Source organism: Mus caroli, unplaced genomic scaffold (assembly GCF_978045245.1).
Source record: "Mus caroli unplaced genomic scaffold, Mus_caroli_1 scaffold_18, whole genome shotgun sequence".
In the NCBI taxonomy this organism is placed as follows: Eukaryota; Metazoa; Chordata; class Mammalia; order Rodentia; family Muridae; genus Mus; species Mus caroli.
The window spans coordinates 23,806,270-23,821,950 of NW_028227273.1; the positions used below are offsets into that span (position 1 = coordinate 23,806,270).

The window sequence follows — 15,681 nt, forward strand, 5'->3', positions numbered from 1 at the left end:
GCCACTAGGTTTAGCTTGAGCATATGAAACCTCAAAGCCCACCCCAGCGACCAACTTCCTCCACCAAGACCACACCCACTCCACCAAGGCCACACCTACTCCACCAAGGCCACACCTCCTAATGGCGCCACTCCCTATGAGCCTATGGGGGTCCTTTTCTTTCAAACCACCACAGGGGCCCTCAATAAAGTGAGATAGGAAGTAAAGGGCAGCAAAATGAAAGAAGAACCCCGTGACTAATCAACTAAGTCACGGAACATTCTATCTGGCACATTTTCCCGCTTCTTCCAATTCATTCGTGCACTCATTATCTCTTACCATAAAAATCAAGCAGCCCTGGAATTGGCAGCCATCCTCCTGTGTCTCTTCCCTGAGAAGACAAGCATGAGCCACCTTGCCTGCTGAGTAAGCGGTTTTTACCTGGCCCACAACAGCACGAAAGTCTTACATACATTTATGGTCTATCATGTAATATTTTAAAACATGTGTATTAGATACACATGCCACAGTATGCATGTGGCAGTCGGAAGACAACTCGCAGTTGACTAACTTTTCCCTTCCACCGAGTGCGTTCCAGGAATCAAACTGAGGTTTTGGGCTTTAATGGCAAGTGCCTTTCCTGGCCGAGCCATCCGAGGTCCCAGAACTTGTGTTCATCACTTAGCAGGTAGTCATTGCCTTTTTCTCGCCCCCTCTCTCCTTTAGATATCTATAAAACAGATGGTCTCATTTGATCCTTGCTTAGTCTCCACGTGGGGAACACAGCAGTGTCCTTCTTTCCATTTACAGGTGACTCAGCATCAGACGGAAGGAGGAGGTGGAGTCCATCTCCCTAGCTCTGGGATTCTCCTACTGAGCAGGGTCACGCATGATCCTTGGCCCACCATGGAAAATCCGTAACAGATTGAGACTGAGCTAAGCTGACTCCCACCAGAGACTTGTATTGGTCCCAGATGGCTGTTAATCAGCCCTGAAGTTAGCCTCAGAGAGCTTTTGATGGTGTGTAGCAAGACTCGTGAATGGGCTCAGCTCCAGGATACATTTCTGCCTCCATTGCAGTGATCGATAAGATAGGAACTGTCTGATGTAAGAGGCTCAGGGACACCTCTTGTCACTGTTGGGAGCTCTGGGTCTGGATCTTTGGTCTAGCCGGGTGACTACTCTGTAAAGTAGACGGTGCTAACCTCTCATTTGTAAGCTGGAACCTCTGCATGGAATACAAGGAAAGCCGCGGCACTGGTTATTCTTGCTGAAGAGTTCTGTGATACTCCTGTGGCATAGAGGCCAACAAGTCTGCCCTTGCTGCTCTTGCTGCACTCACAGATCTGCCTGGAGTTGCTCAAGCCCCCTAACCAGACCCTTCAGACAAGGCCTCTATTGTGGAAATGTAGTCAATAAATCCCAGAGCAAACGATTTCTCAAAGGTTTTAAGGCTTAACAGCAGGTCTGGTCTAGTTTCTGCTTGCTGAATGGGCAGACTGTGCAGATGGGCCACCCACTGACTGCCCGAGGTTGGATTCGGCAGGGATAAGTTAAGTATTTATTCAAGGTTGTCTGAGCAAGGACCTTATCCTGTGGAATGCAGCCAAGATCTAAACGGCCTACACTAGGCATCCTAGGAGGGTGTTGAAAGAGGACCAGTCTATGAACAGACAGGTAGGAAATGCCAGCCTGGGGGGGACCTGGGCTGCACAGCATTGGCATGCCTTTAAAGGTGCTCTTTACAAGGCCCAGCAAGAGTGGAAGGAAGAGAGGCTGATAGGCGCTGCACAGCAGCTACTGGGAGAACTAGAAAATGACCAAAGCAGATTGCATGATGAAGGCCAGCTGGGAGAGGGAGGGAAAAGCAAGTGAAAGGCAACATTTCTATATCAGATTACCTGATTATCTGATGCACGGACCAACCAAACAAAAAGCCAGACTTCTACCAGTCATGCTATGGCCGGAACTAAGGGACCGGTTATCTTTGGGGACTCCATTCTAAGACCAACCCCCAGTGGATGCCTGAAACATCAGATAGCATAGATTCCTATGAGAACTATATAATTATAGTTCTACACAGTCATATTCTTCCCTATACATGCAGAGCCATGATGGAGTTTAATTCACAGAGTAGACACACTAAGAGAGTGGCAAGAGTAATCACTAATAAAATAGAAAAAATATACAAGGAATAAAAATTATTTAAAACAAAAAATTGTTTGTCTCTGGAATTTTCCTTTTAGTTCTTTTGGACATCGGGTGACTATCTCTTACAGAAACCTTGTAAAGTGAAGTCTGGGTAAAGGTGGGGGACCTGTGACATAAGATAGAAAATATCCAGACGGTGCCTGCTGGTGGGTAATAGTCAGGCACAGGGCAGAGAGGTTACCTCAGGCTTGGCTGTTGGTTCAGCTGAGGAGACACCGTGCAAAGACTTCCTCTTGGTTTATTTCCTGCCAGAGTACTGTTTATCTGTACTTTCAAATTAGATTTCTTTGAGCCCCCCTCTTTGGATCTGGCTTAGTGTCATGCAAAAAAAAAAAAAAAAAAAAAAAAGCAGACGTACTGTACTCTGTCCATAATAAAATGAAGCCTCTATGAGATGGGGCGTTGGGAGGGTAATGAGACATTAGATGTAGGTCTGTTGTTAAGAGACTGGCTTTCTTCAGCATCTCTTCTCTTTTCTGGCTCTGTAGTGTGTCTGTGTGGCCTGGATCTTTCTGCTGATCTTTTTTAGACGTGCTCTTAAACACACCAGACTTCCTGAGCTGTGACCATGTTCTATACTGGGACAAGAACTATACAGGCTTGCAAATCCTTTAGAATTTCATGGAGATGGCATCATTATTCCAAGCCTGGAGTAAATATCTACCTGTGAATTTGATATAAGAGGGAAATCTGCCTCTGTGTGGTTTGTTATTTGGGGGTTTAAATTATTAGCATCTGTGATGGCTAGCTTTCATTGTCAAGCAGACACAACCTAGAATCACCTGAGAATTGATGTGGAAAGACTCAGCCCACTGCGGGTGGTACCATTCCCCAGGCAGCGGTTTCTGAACTATCTAAAAGTGGAGCAACGGAGCTGAGCACACACAAGCGAACAAGCAAGTTTACATGTTATTTCTCTGTTTTGACTGTGGGTGTGACGTGACTACCTGCTACAAGCCTCCAGCACTGTGATTTTCCAGCAGGAATGGCCTAAGATGAACCAGTTCTATCAGTTGCTTTGTGTCAGACTATTTTATCACAGCAACAGAAATGAAACTGCGATAGAACTCTGACCTTTTCTAACAAAAATTCAGTTTTATAATAGCATTTCTTCTTTGTATTATATTTAAACATAAAATAATTGATAAGCAGCATATGCACATATGGAGGTGTTTTCTCTGCTTCTGCCTCTCTCGGCTTGCAGACACCGTAACAATCTGAGCAGGAGAGAGGTTTGTTAGCTGTGCAGACTGCCCCATCTGAGTACCATGAGTGGCCTACTCCAGTAGACAGTACTAGTGCCCTGGCCCAAAGAAAGCAGGGGCAGAGTCCGTGGAAGAAGACAGAGATAGAACCATCAAAGAAGGGACATGAAGGGAGACTAGAAATGGAAGGAACCAAGGGTCATTATGGTAAACATCTGATTGTCATTGACGCTGGGATGTGTAAAAAACTCAGAGTAGCTGATGGCAACTCAAAACTCACACGTATATTCTGTAGATGAGGTGAGTTCAAACCGAGATCCTGCTTAGGGCATGTCCCCTCAGGCTACCAGTGATATCGATGCAGAGTTCCAGATCCACGTCTCCCTCTACTGTTCTCCATGGTTTTTTTTGTTTTTTGTTTTTTTTTAAGACAGGGTCTCTCACTGAATTGGGAACTTGCTAATTTAGCTAGCCTGGATGGCCAGCAAGTCCCGGGGGTCTCTTGCTTGCCACAGCACATAGTTATAAATGTGCGCATTTTGTTGTTGTTATTTGCTTGCTTTTGTTGTTGTTATTGAATGTTTATTGAACTCTAACAATGGGATAGATACCACACAAAATATTATACACAGTATCTGCCCAGTGGGCTTACAATCTAATCTAAGGACACAAGTAATTCTTTTGAATGTTGCCACGAGCTTACTTACTGTTGATGAGAATGAGGTAGGAATTGTACTGTTCAGTGCAGGGAAGGCCCACACAATCACTGACCTTTCAGGCAGGTTTGCCTGCATAAGTATACCCAACTGCTCATGTTGTTTGTTCTTGGAAATTATGGATACTATTTTTCGGGTATTTGATGATAATCACAATAATCTATAAGGATAGAATCACTAAACCCACAACTCTAACAAAACCAGGGTTCAAAACTGGCCTCTAGTCCAGAAGAAAATTGTTGTATGTTCAGAAAAACAGCTAAAGCAGGACCCAGAGAGCAAGTGTCAGGAGCCAAGGCTTCTGTCAGAGTCCCCAGACTGTCCACAGCAGTGTCTCCTCTGGGCAGCTTCCAAAGTGCCCTTTATTCTCAAGGCCTTTGTCTGTGTAGCCCTGAGATGCAATCATTTGCTGGGCCTTTAACTCTCTGCCCTAGGGAGGTGTGTCTGAGGGCAGAACCTTGTCAGTGCCCAAGGATCACGGTGGAGGCAATCCACTTGTTGGTCCTTGTCAACACACCACAGGGATTTAATTTCCAGAGTAGTCAAAACATATTAGAGGTATCTGGAATATATCAGTAATTTGTAAATTGTAGCCCGCTAAAATATCTGCTATTGATACAAATTCCTAAACGTGCTGCTTATAAAAGCCTGCCCTTTTCTTGTCAAGGCCAAATCAGATGCTAAGTAGGGCTTGCATCTGTTAACCACTTAGCACAATCGATTGATTTCATAGGGAAGGAAGTCTAAGCTAACAAATACATTAAAAACAAATTCTCTAGTAATTCATTGTTAGATTGCAGGGTCTTTTATCTTTTCCCTTAGCATTCCAATAATTTACGATTTCACTACATTTACATCCTTAGTCTTTATTCGTGTGTATCTTGAATTTCAGCCAAACCTAGAGTGCAGATGCAGGGTTTGCATTTTATAATAACAGAAGTTTTCTGAGAAAACACTCTCTCGGTTTTAATCCTGCTATGACCTGTGTTATTTTTCTCACAGTTTTTCTCTGTTCTTATGAAAAGTACGAAAGACAAACGAGTCAGGCAAAACCCAACCGGCACACTCTGAAGGGTTTCTGTCCATATACACAGAGGGAGCCCTCGCTGTGCTGTGCTGTGCTGTTCTGTTCTGTTCTGTTCTGTTCTGTTCTGTAACCTCCATTACGCTGACCAGTCACCGTTGTAAGTAGATTTCTGTCTGATTTGGAAAGGCTGCCTGAGTGTTTATTTGTCATTTTATAATTATATTGCTCTCCACAGCCAAGCTATTAACAAGCCTATCTTACAAACAACCTTAGTGCTATTAAGTTACATAAAACCAAATACAGGAACAAATAAACAGGACATGCTGATGGGTTCCGAGCTTCTAGTGGTCGGTCTGAGGCCCTCCGTGCTTCTTTCTTAAGTAGCTCATTATAGGAACTACAGCTTAAACAGTAAAGCCCAACTTCATTTGTAATTCAAACCCAACTTCTTTTTTTTTATTACATATTTTCCTCAATTACATTTCCAATGCTATCCCAAAAGTCCCCCATACCCTCCCCCCCCCACTCCCCTACCCACCCACTCCCACTTTTTGGTCCTGTCGTTCCCCTGTACTGAGGCATATAAAGTTTGCAAGTCCAATGGGCTTCTCTTTCCAGTGATGGCCGACTAGGCCATCTTTTGATACATATGCAGCTAGAGACAAGAGCTCCGGGGTACTGGTTAGTTCATCATGTTGTTCCCCCTATAGGGTTGCAGATCCCTTTAACTCCTTGGGTACTTTCTCTAGCTCCTCCATTGGGGCCCTGTGATCCATCCAATAGCTGACTGTGAGCATCCACTTATGTGTTTGCTAGGCCCCGGCCCAGTCTCACAAGAGACAGCTATATCAGGGTCTTTTCAGCAAACGTTGACTAGTGTATGCAATGCAAACCCAACTTCTAAGACTCTGTTGAGTGTTTACATAGTTAGTGTTCCTAAAATTCAAATTAGAAAAAAAAAGGTGGGGGGATTTTTTTTAATTCTTTTTTTTTTAATTGATCCAGTAATGTTTGGTATTTGTCACTGGATAGGTTAAAAAACACAACTGGAATGATTAAAAACCACACTATGGAACAGATACATTATTTGAATAGTTATATCAAGGATGATCTTAAATTTAGTGACTGGCTTATCTAAAGGTATTTTGCCTTTAAGACAGGTCTTGAGGGCACATGGTCTGAGTGAGAATTCACCATTAATCCAAGTAAACAGGTTTCATCTTTACTCTGTTTTTTGTTTTGTTTTAATGTAAACAGGCTCAGGTTTCTCACATGGGTGTGTCCCTTCATGCCAGAACTGCTTATGTCTACAGAGTCCCCAAAGAAGTGGATTTTTTTTTTTTTTTAAGCATTAAACATATCATATGGAGTTCTTCCTCAGCTCTTGGCCTGCAATTCTGAGTTCTTCATCGGACCAAAGGCAGATGAAAAGCTGGAATAAACCTACCTCAGGTTCTCTCTGTGTGTCTGCCTTTTCACGGGAGCTGGGGAGTCAGAATTCAGGTCTTCCTGCCTGCACGGCAAGTGCTTTGCCCCCTAAACCATTTTCTCAGCTTAGGGAAGAGTTAAGGCAGAACTGTGAAACCCATTGAAGGATACATTTCACACAGATAGGAAACAAAAGGAAATTGGATATTTCCCTTGATAGCTATGTATACTCAGGGTAGCAAACTCATGCTAGCCTTGGACTCTGTATGAACCCTGGGCCTCAGACATATCATCTTCCTGACCGTGCTTCTGGACCCCTGGCATTAAAGGCATGCATCACATCCAGATATCAAAACAAACCCCCAACACTGTAAAGCATCAAGTATCAAAGTAAACTGAACAAAAACCTCCCATAATTCCACTCTTCAACAGTTGTATATACACGTGCCCCTTTCAGCTTTTTGTCCCCTACATTTATTTATGTACTTCTGAGCTTAAAACAAAGCAAAGGTCACGGGTATGGTGACTCACCTCAATAATCTCTGCACTTGGAAGTCTCAGGTTCAGGAGTTTAAGGTCACCCTTAACTTCACAGTAAATCTGAAATCTTGCCTCAGAAAACCAAACCAAACCAAACCAAACCAAACAGCATTAATAGCAGCAGCTGCAGAGGCTACAACAGAAATAAGCAAAATAAAAGCTTTATTAACTAGATAAGATCTCAGTCATACTGAAAGACTGAATAGCACTTCCTTAGTGGATTACTAAGGTCGTTTGCTTGTTTGTTTATTTGTTTGTTTTTCTCATTAATCTTCTATTCTTTAATATCAAAATAGCCTTTTGTCTGGTGGTAGTGTAAATAAAATTGTGATGAACATAATTGTTAAGCCACCCTCTACTATATTAGGCTAAATTGTTTAATGTCAAAATTTTCTGTGTCTAAGGGTACAGTCATAAAGATTTTTTTGATACAAATTTTATATGCCCTTTTACAAAATTGATTTCTCCTACCAGTAGGTTTATTTATTTTTTAAAGAGTGATTATAAATGTTTGAACCTGTTTCCTAAGGGGGAGAGTCTAACATCCTAATTCAACAGGAAGCTCTGAATAGTTACATTTGCTTCAGTGGAGGGCTGTGTGCCATAGTAGTTGAGGCAAAAATGGGGCAAATAAAAAAGTTAAAATAGTGCTGAACAATGATCCACATACATTTGGTTCACACAAATCAATTCTTCTTTTGAAAAACCAAAATTGTTTTTCTATACACACTTGTTTGATACTAATTCCTCCTGTTTTCTTTTTCTTCTTTTTGAGACAGGTCCCACTGTGTGGTGCTACATGACTTAGAACTCACTATGTAGACAAGGCTAGCCTTGAACTCAGAGACCTGCCTGCCTGTCTCTCTCCAGTGCTGGGATAACAGCTTGTCACCCCATTAACTCCTACAGAGATTTTGATAGAAAATAACTAGGACCAGTGGGTTGGGTTCCTTCTGGCCTGTGCCAGTTTACCTTAGACATGAACTCTACAGCCAGTCCCACAGCCCCAGGGGAGGCTCCACTCCCAGGTGCTCTAGCACACCCAAGATCACAGGATCACAGGATCACAGGATCACAGGATCTTGGTCACACCAGGATTTCAGGGACCCAGAGGCAGCTTGACTCCCAGAAACAATGACACACTCAGAATCTCAGGATCACAGGATCCCGGAACCACAGGATCACAGAGACAGCTGGACTCTGAGGAGTTCTGACTCAACCAGAATTACAGGAAGGACAGGCTACAGTCAGATATAGCAAAGGCAGGGAGCACTAGAGATAATCAGATGGTGGGAGGCAAGCATAAGAACATAAGCAACAGAAACCAAGGTTACTTGGCATCATCAGAACCCAATTCTCCCACCATAGCAAGTCCTGGATACATCATCACACCAGAAAAAAAAAAAAAAAAAGATGGATCTAAAGTCACTTCTCATAATGATGATAGAGGACTTTAAGAAGGACATAAATAACTCCATTAAAGAAATACAGGAGAACACATGTAAACAGGTAGAAGCCCTTAAAAGAGGAAACACAAAACTCCCTTAAAGAATCCAGGAAAACACAATCAAACAGGTAAAAGAAATGAACAAAACCATCCAAGATCTAAAAATGGAAATAGAATCAATAAAAAAAAAAATCACAAAGGGAGACAACCCTGGAGTTAGAAAACCTAGGAAAGAGATCAGGAGTCATAGACACAAGCATCACAAACATAACACAAGAGATAGAAGAGAGAATCTCAGGTGCAGAAGATACCATAGAAAACATTGACAAACAGTCAAAGAAAATACAAAATGCAAAAAGCTCCTAACCCAAAACATCCAGGAAATCCAGGATACAATAAGAAGACTAAACCTAAGGATAATAGGTATAGAAGAGAGTGAAGATTCCCAACTTAAAGGGTCAGTAAACATCTTCAACAAAATTATAGAAGAAAACTTCCCTAACCTAAAGAAAGAGATGCCCATGAACATACAAGAAGCCTATAGAACTCCAAATAGACTGGACCAGAAAAGAAATTCCTCCTGTCACATAATTATCAAAACAACAAATGTATTAAGTATAGAAAGAATATTAAAAGCAGTAAGGAAAAAAAGTCAAGTAACATATGAAGGCAGCCCTATCAGAATCACACCAGACTTCTCACACCAGAAACTACGAAAGCTAGATGATCCTGGGCAGATGTCATACAGACCCTAAGAGAACACAAATGCCAGCCCAGGCTACTATACCCAGCAAAACTCTCAATTACCATAGATGGAGAAACCAAGATATTCCATGACAAAAAACAAATTTACATAATATCTTTCCATAAATCCAGCCCTACAAAGGATAATAGATGGAAAAAAAAAACAACACAAGGAGTGAAACTACATCCTAGAAAAGCAAGAAAGTCATCTTTCAACAAACCCAAAAGAAGATAGCCACACAAACATGATTCCACCTCTAACAACAAAAATAACAGAGAGTAAGAGAGTAACAACCGCAAGATTTTGCTGAAAGGACCCAGATATAGCTGTCTCTTGTGAGACAATGCCGGGGCCTAGCAAACACAGAAGTGGATGCTCACAGTCAGCTATTGGATGGATCACAGGGCCCCCAATGGAGGAGCTAGAGAAAGTACCCAAGGAGCTAAAGGGAACTGCAACCCCATAGGTGGATCATTATTATGAACTAATCAGTACCCCAGAGCTCTTGACTCTAGCTGCATTTGTATCAAAAGATGGCCTAGTAGGCCATCACTGGAAAGAGAGGCCCATTGGACTTGCCAACTTTATATGCCCCAATACAGGGGAATGCCAGGGCCAAGGGGGGGGGTGGGTGGATGGGGGACTGGGGGGGGAGTGTATTGGGGACTTTTTGGATAGCATTGGAAATGTAATTGAGGAAAATACCTAATTAAAAAAAAAGAGAGTAACAACCACTTTTCTTTAATATCTCTTAACATCAATGGACTCAATTCCCCAATAAAAAGACATAGACTAACAGACTGGATACATAAATAAGACCCAGCTACATACAGAATACGCACCTCAGAGACAAAGTAAAACGCACCTCAGACACTACCCCAGAGTAAAAAGTTGGAATACAAATATCCAAGCAAACAGTCCCAAGAAACAAGCTGGAGTAGCCATTCTAATATCAAATAAAATCGACTTTCAACCAAAAGTTATCAAAAGGGATAAGGAAGGACACTTCATACTGGTCAAAGGAAAAATCTACCAAGATGAACTCTCAATTCTGAACATCTACACTCCAAATGCAAGGGCATCCACATTCATAAGAGAAACTTTACTAAAGTTCAAAGCACACGTTGCATCCCACACAATAATAATGGGAGACTTTAACACCCCACTCTCAGCAATGGACAGATCATGAAAACACAAACTAAACAGATACACAGTGAAACTAACAGAAGTTATGAACCAAATGGATCTAATAGATATTTATAGAACATTTCATCCTAAAGCAAAAGAATATATTTTCTTCTTAGCACCTCATGGCACCTTCTCCAAAATTGACCATATAACTGGCCACAAAACAGGCCTCAACAGATATAAGAAGACTGAAATAACCCCATGCACCCTATCAGATCACCACAGACGAAGGCTGGTATTAAATTTTAACAAAAACAACAGAAAATACACATACACATGGAAACTGAACAACGCTCTACTCAATGATAACTTGGTCAATGAAGAAATAAAGGAAGAAATTAAAGACTTTTTAGAACTTAATGAAAATGAAGACACATCATACCAAAACTTATGGGACACAATGAAAGTAGTGGTAAGAGGACAACTTATAGCTCCAAGTGCCTCCAAAAAGAAACTGGAGAGAGCTTACACTAGCAGCTTGACAGCTCACCTGAAAGCTCTAGAACCAAATGAAGCAAATACACCCAAGAGGAGTAGATGGCAGGAAATAATCAAACTCAGGGCTGAAATCAACCAAATAGAAACACTATACAAAGAATCAACAAAACTAGGACCTAGTTCTTTGAGAAAATCAACAAGATAGTTAGATAAACCCTTAGCCCAACTAAACAGAGGGCACAGAGAGAGTATCCAAATTAACAAAATCAGAAATGAAAAGGGAGACATAACAGTGAAAACTATGGAAATTCAAAAAAATCATTATATCCTACTACAAAATTTTATACTCAACTAAATTGGAAAATATGGATAAAATGGACGATTTTCTAGACACATACAAGGTACCAAAGTTAAAACAGGATCAGATAAACCATTTAAACAGTACCATAACCCCTAAAGAAATAGAAGCAGTCATTAATAGTCTCCCAACCAAAAAAAAAAAAAAAGCCCAGGACCAGATGGGTTTAATGGAGAATTATATCAGACCTTTCAAGAAGACCTAATACCAATACTCTTCAAACTATTCCACAAAATAAAAACAGAAGATACACTACCCAATTCATTCTATGAAGCCACAATTCCACTTATACCTGAACCACACAAGACCAAACAAAGAAAGAGAACTTCAGACCAATCTCCTTTATGAACATTGATGCAAAAATACTCAATAAAATTCTTGCCAACCGAATCCAAGAATACATCAAAACGGTCATTCACCATGATCAAGCAGGCTTCATCCCAGGGATGCAAGGATGGTTCAATATATGGAAATCCATCAATGTAATCCACTACATAAACAAACTCAAAGAAAAAGACCAGACCACATGGCCATTTCATTAGCTGTTGAAAAAGCATTTGACAAAATTGAACATCCCCTCATGCTAATTCAAGGCCCATACCTAAACATGGTAAAAGCAATCTACAGCAAACCAGTAACCAACATCAAACTGAATGGAGAGAAACTTGAAGCAATTCCACTAAAATTAGGGACTAGAAAAGGTTGCCCACTCTCTCCCTATCTATTCAACATAGTACTTGAAGTTCTAGCTATGGCAATTAGACAACAAAAGGTGGCCAAAGGGAGAGGAAGAAGTCAAACTACCACTATTTGCAGATGCTAATAGTATACTTAAGTGACCCCAAAAACTCCACCAGAGAACTCCTAAACCTGATAAACAACTTCAGCAAAGTGGCTGAGTATAAAATTAACTCAAACAAATCAGTAGCTTTCCTCTACTCAAAGGATTAACAGGCTGAGAAAGAAATTAGGGAAACGACACCCTTCATATTAGTCACAAATAATATAAAAATACACACACTTTATTACTAAAGTGTGACTCCAACTAAGGAAGTTAAATATCTGTATGACAAGAACTTCAAGTCTCTGAAGAAAGAAACCAAAGAAGATCTCAGAAGATGGAAAGATCTTCCATGCTCATGATTGGCAGGATTAATATAGTAAAATTGGCCATCTTGCCGAAAGCAATCTACAGATTCAATGCAATCCCCATCAAAATTCCAACTCAATTCTTCATAGAGTTAGAAAGAGCAATTTGCAACTTCATTTGGAATAACAAAAAACCCAGGATAGTGAAAACTATTCTTAATAATAAAAGAGCCTCTGGGAAAATCACCATCCTCGACCTCAAGCTGTACTACAGAGCAATAGTGATAAAAACTGCATGGTATTGGTACAGAGACAAGCAAGAAGATCCATGGAATAGAATTGAAGACCCAGAAATGAAGCCACACACATATGGTCACTTGATCTTTGACAAAGGAGCTAAAACCATCCAGTCAAAAAAAGACAGCATTTTCAACAAATGGCACTGCCTCAACTGGCGGTTAGCATGTAGAAGAAGGCAAATCGACCCATTCTTATCTCCTTGTACAAAGCTCAAGTCCAAGTGGATCAAGGACCTTCAAATAAAACCAGATACACTGAAACTTATAGAGGAGAAAGAGGGGAAGAGTCTTGAATACATGGGCACAAGGGAAAAATTCCTGAACAGAACACCAATAGCTTATGCTCTAAGATCAAGAATAGTCAAATGGGACCTCATAAAATTGCAAAGCAAGTAAGTAAAATTGCAAAGTAAGGCAAAGGACACTGTCAATAGGACAAAAAGGCAACCAACAGATTGGGAAAAGATATTTACCAACCCTACATCTGATAGAGGGCTAGTATTCAATATATAGAAAGAACTCAAGAAGTTAGACTCATTTAAAAAATGGGGTTCAGAGCTAAACAAAGAATTTTCAACTAAGGAATACTGAATGGCCGAGAAGCACCTAAAGAAATGTTCAACATCCTTAGTCATCAGGGAAATGCAAATCAAAACAACCCTGAGATTCTACCTCATACCAATCAGAATGGCTAAAATCAAAACCCAGGTGACAGCAGATACTGACAAGGATGTGGAGAAAGAGGAACATTCCTCCATTGCTGGTGGGATTGCAAGCTGGTACAACCACTCTGGAAATCAGTTTGGCAGTTCCTCAGAAAATTGGACATAGTACTACCTGAGGACCTAGCTATACCACTCCTGGGCATATGCCCAGAAGATGCTCCAACTTGTAATAAGAACACATGCTCCAGCTTGTAGCAGCCTTATTTATAATAGCCAGGAGCTGGAAAGTACCCAGACATCCCTCAACATAGGAATGGATACAGAAAATGTGTTACATTTGCATAGTGGAGTACTACTCAGCTATTAAAAACAATGAATTCATGAATTGTTAGGCAAATGGATAGAACTAAAAAATATCATCCTCAGTGTGGTAACCCAGTCGCAAAAGAACACACATGGTATGCACTCACTGATAAGTGGATATTAGCCCAAAAGTTCAGAATACCCAAGATACAATTCAAAGACCACATGAAGCTCAATAAGAAGGAAGACCAAAGTGTGGGTGCTTTGGTACTTCTTAAAAGGAGAACAAAATACTCACAGGAGCAAATAGGTAATAAAGTGTTGAGCAGAGACTGAAGGAAAGGCCACCCAGAGACTGTCCCACCTGGGGATTTATCCCATATACAGTTACCAAACCCAGACACTCTTGTGGATGCCAAGAAGTACATGCTGAAAGGAGCCTGATATGGCTGTCTCCTGAGAGGCCCTGCCAGAGCCTTTCAAGTACAGAGGCGGATGTTCAAGGCCAACTATTGGACTGAGTGCGGGATCCCCAATAGAGGAGTTAGAGAAAGGACTGAAGGAGTTGAAGGACTGAAGGGGTTTGCAACCCCCATAGGAAGAACAATATCAACCAACCAGAACCCCCCAGAACTCTCAGGGGCCATCAACAAAGGCGCACGCCTTTGATCCCAGGACTTGGGAGGCAGAGGCAGGCAGATTTCTGAGTTCAAGGCCAGCCTGGTCTACAAAGTGAGTTCCAGGACAGCCAGGGCTACAGAGAAACTCTGTCTCGAAAAACCAAACCAAACCAAACCAAACCAAACCAAACCAAACCAAACCAAACCAAACCAACCAACCAACCAAACAAACAAACAAAGAAAAAACAAAAAACCAAACCAAACCAAAAAACCAAAAACAAAGGAGTACACATGGGTCCAGCAGCATATGTAGGAGGACGGCCTTGTCATGCATCAATATGAGGAGAGGTCCTAGGTCCTGTGAAGGCTTGATAGATGTCCCAGTGTAGGGGAAATCAAGGGTGGGGAGGTGGAAGTGGGTGTGTGGGTAAAGGAACACCCTCATAGAAGCAGGGGGAAGGAAGATGTGATAGGGTGTTTCGGGGAGGGAGGGAAACTGGGAAGGGGGATAACATTTGCAATGTAAATAAAGAAAATAGCCAGTTGAAAGAAAGAAAGAAAGAAAGAAAGAAAGAAAGAAAGAAAGAAAGAAAGAAAGAAAGGAAGGAAGAAAGAAAGGAAGAAAGAGAGAAAGAGAGAGAGAGAGAGAGGAAGGAAGGAAGGAAGGAAGGAAGGAAGGAAGGAAGGAAGGAAGGAAGGAAGGAAGGAAGGAAGAAAGGAAGAAAGGAAGATAACTAGATGGTGAAACAATATAACTCCTACAGTGATTTTAACAAAAAATAACTAGTGGGGAGGGAGGGAAAGTGAACCGGGTGAGGGGAGAATGGGGGGTAAAGGGGAGCCTGATCTTGTATTGGGTGAGGAAAAAGGACTGAAGCCCTGAGGGCCAGCAGAAAGAATGTAAACAGGCAACCTCAGGAAATAGGAGGTTGGGGTACTCCCCTCCCCGCATATGTACCAGAGACCTGGGAGGTGAGAGACTCCCAGTACTTAAAGGGAGGGACCTTAGATAAAATGCCAGAGAGTAGGGAGAGGGAACTGATAGAGCCCACCTCCAGCAGGAAGACAGGACATCAAGTGAGGGACGGGTTGCCAGGCCCAAGTCATACCTCTGACCCATAATTGTTCCTGTCTAAAAGAATTACAGGGTTATAAATGGAGAGGAGCCTGAGGAAAAGAAGATCCAGCGACAGGCCCAAAGTGAGATCCAGCTCAAGGGGAGGTCCCAAGACCCGACACTATTACTGAGGCTACGGAGTGCTCACAAAAAGTCACCTATCATGACTGCCCTTCCAAAGACCCAACAAGCAGCTGGAAGAGTCAGATGCAGATATTTGCACCCAACCAATGGACAGGAGCAGCTGACCCCTGTTGTTGAATTAGGGAAGGCAGGAAGAAGCTGAGAAGAAGGACAATCCTGTAG

At 41.7% G+C, this 15,681-nt stretch overlaps 1 protein-coding gene across 1 annotated transcript in view; it reads right to left on the bottom strand.

Moving 5' to 3' along the window:
* The window catches only part of Lpin2 (lipin 2), a 108,494-nt gene that overhangs the window by 88,748 nt on the left and 4,065 nt on the right, over window positions 1-15,681 (bottom strand). The gene's annotated exons all lie outside the window — the stretch shown is intronic.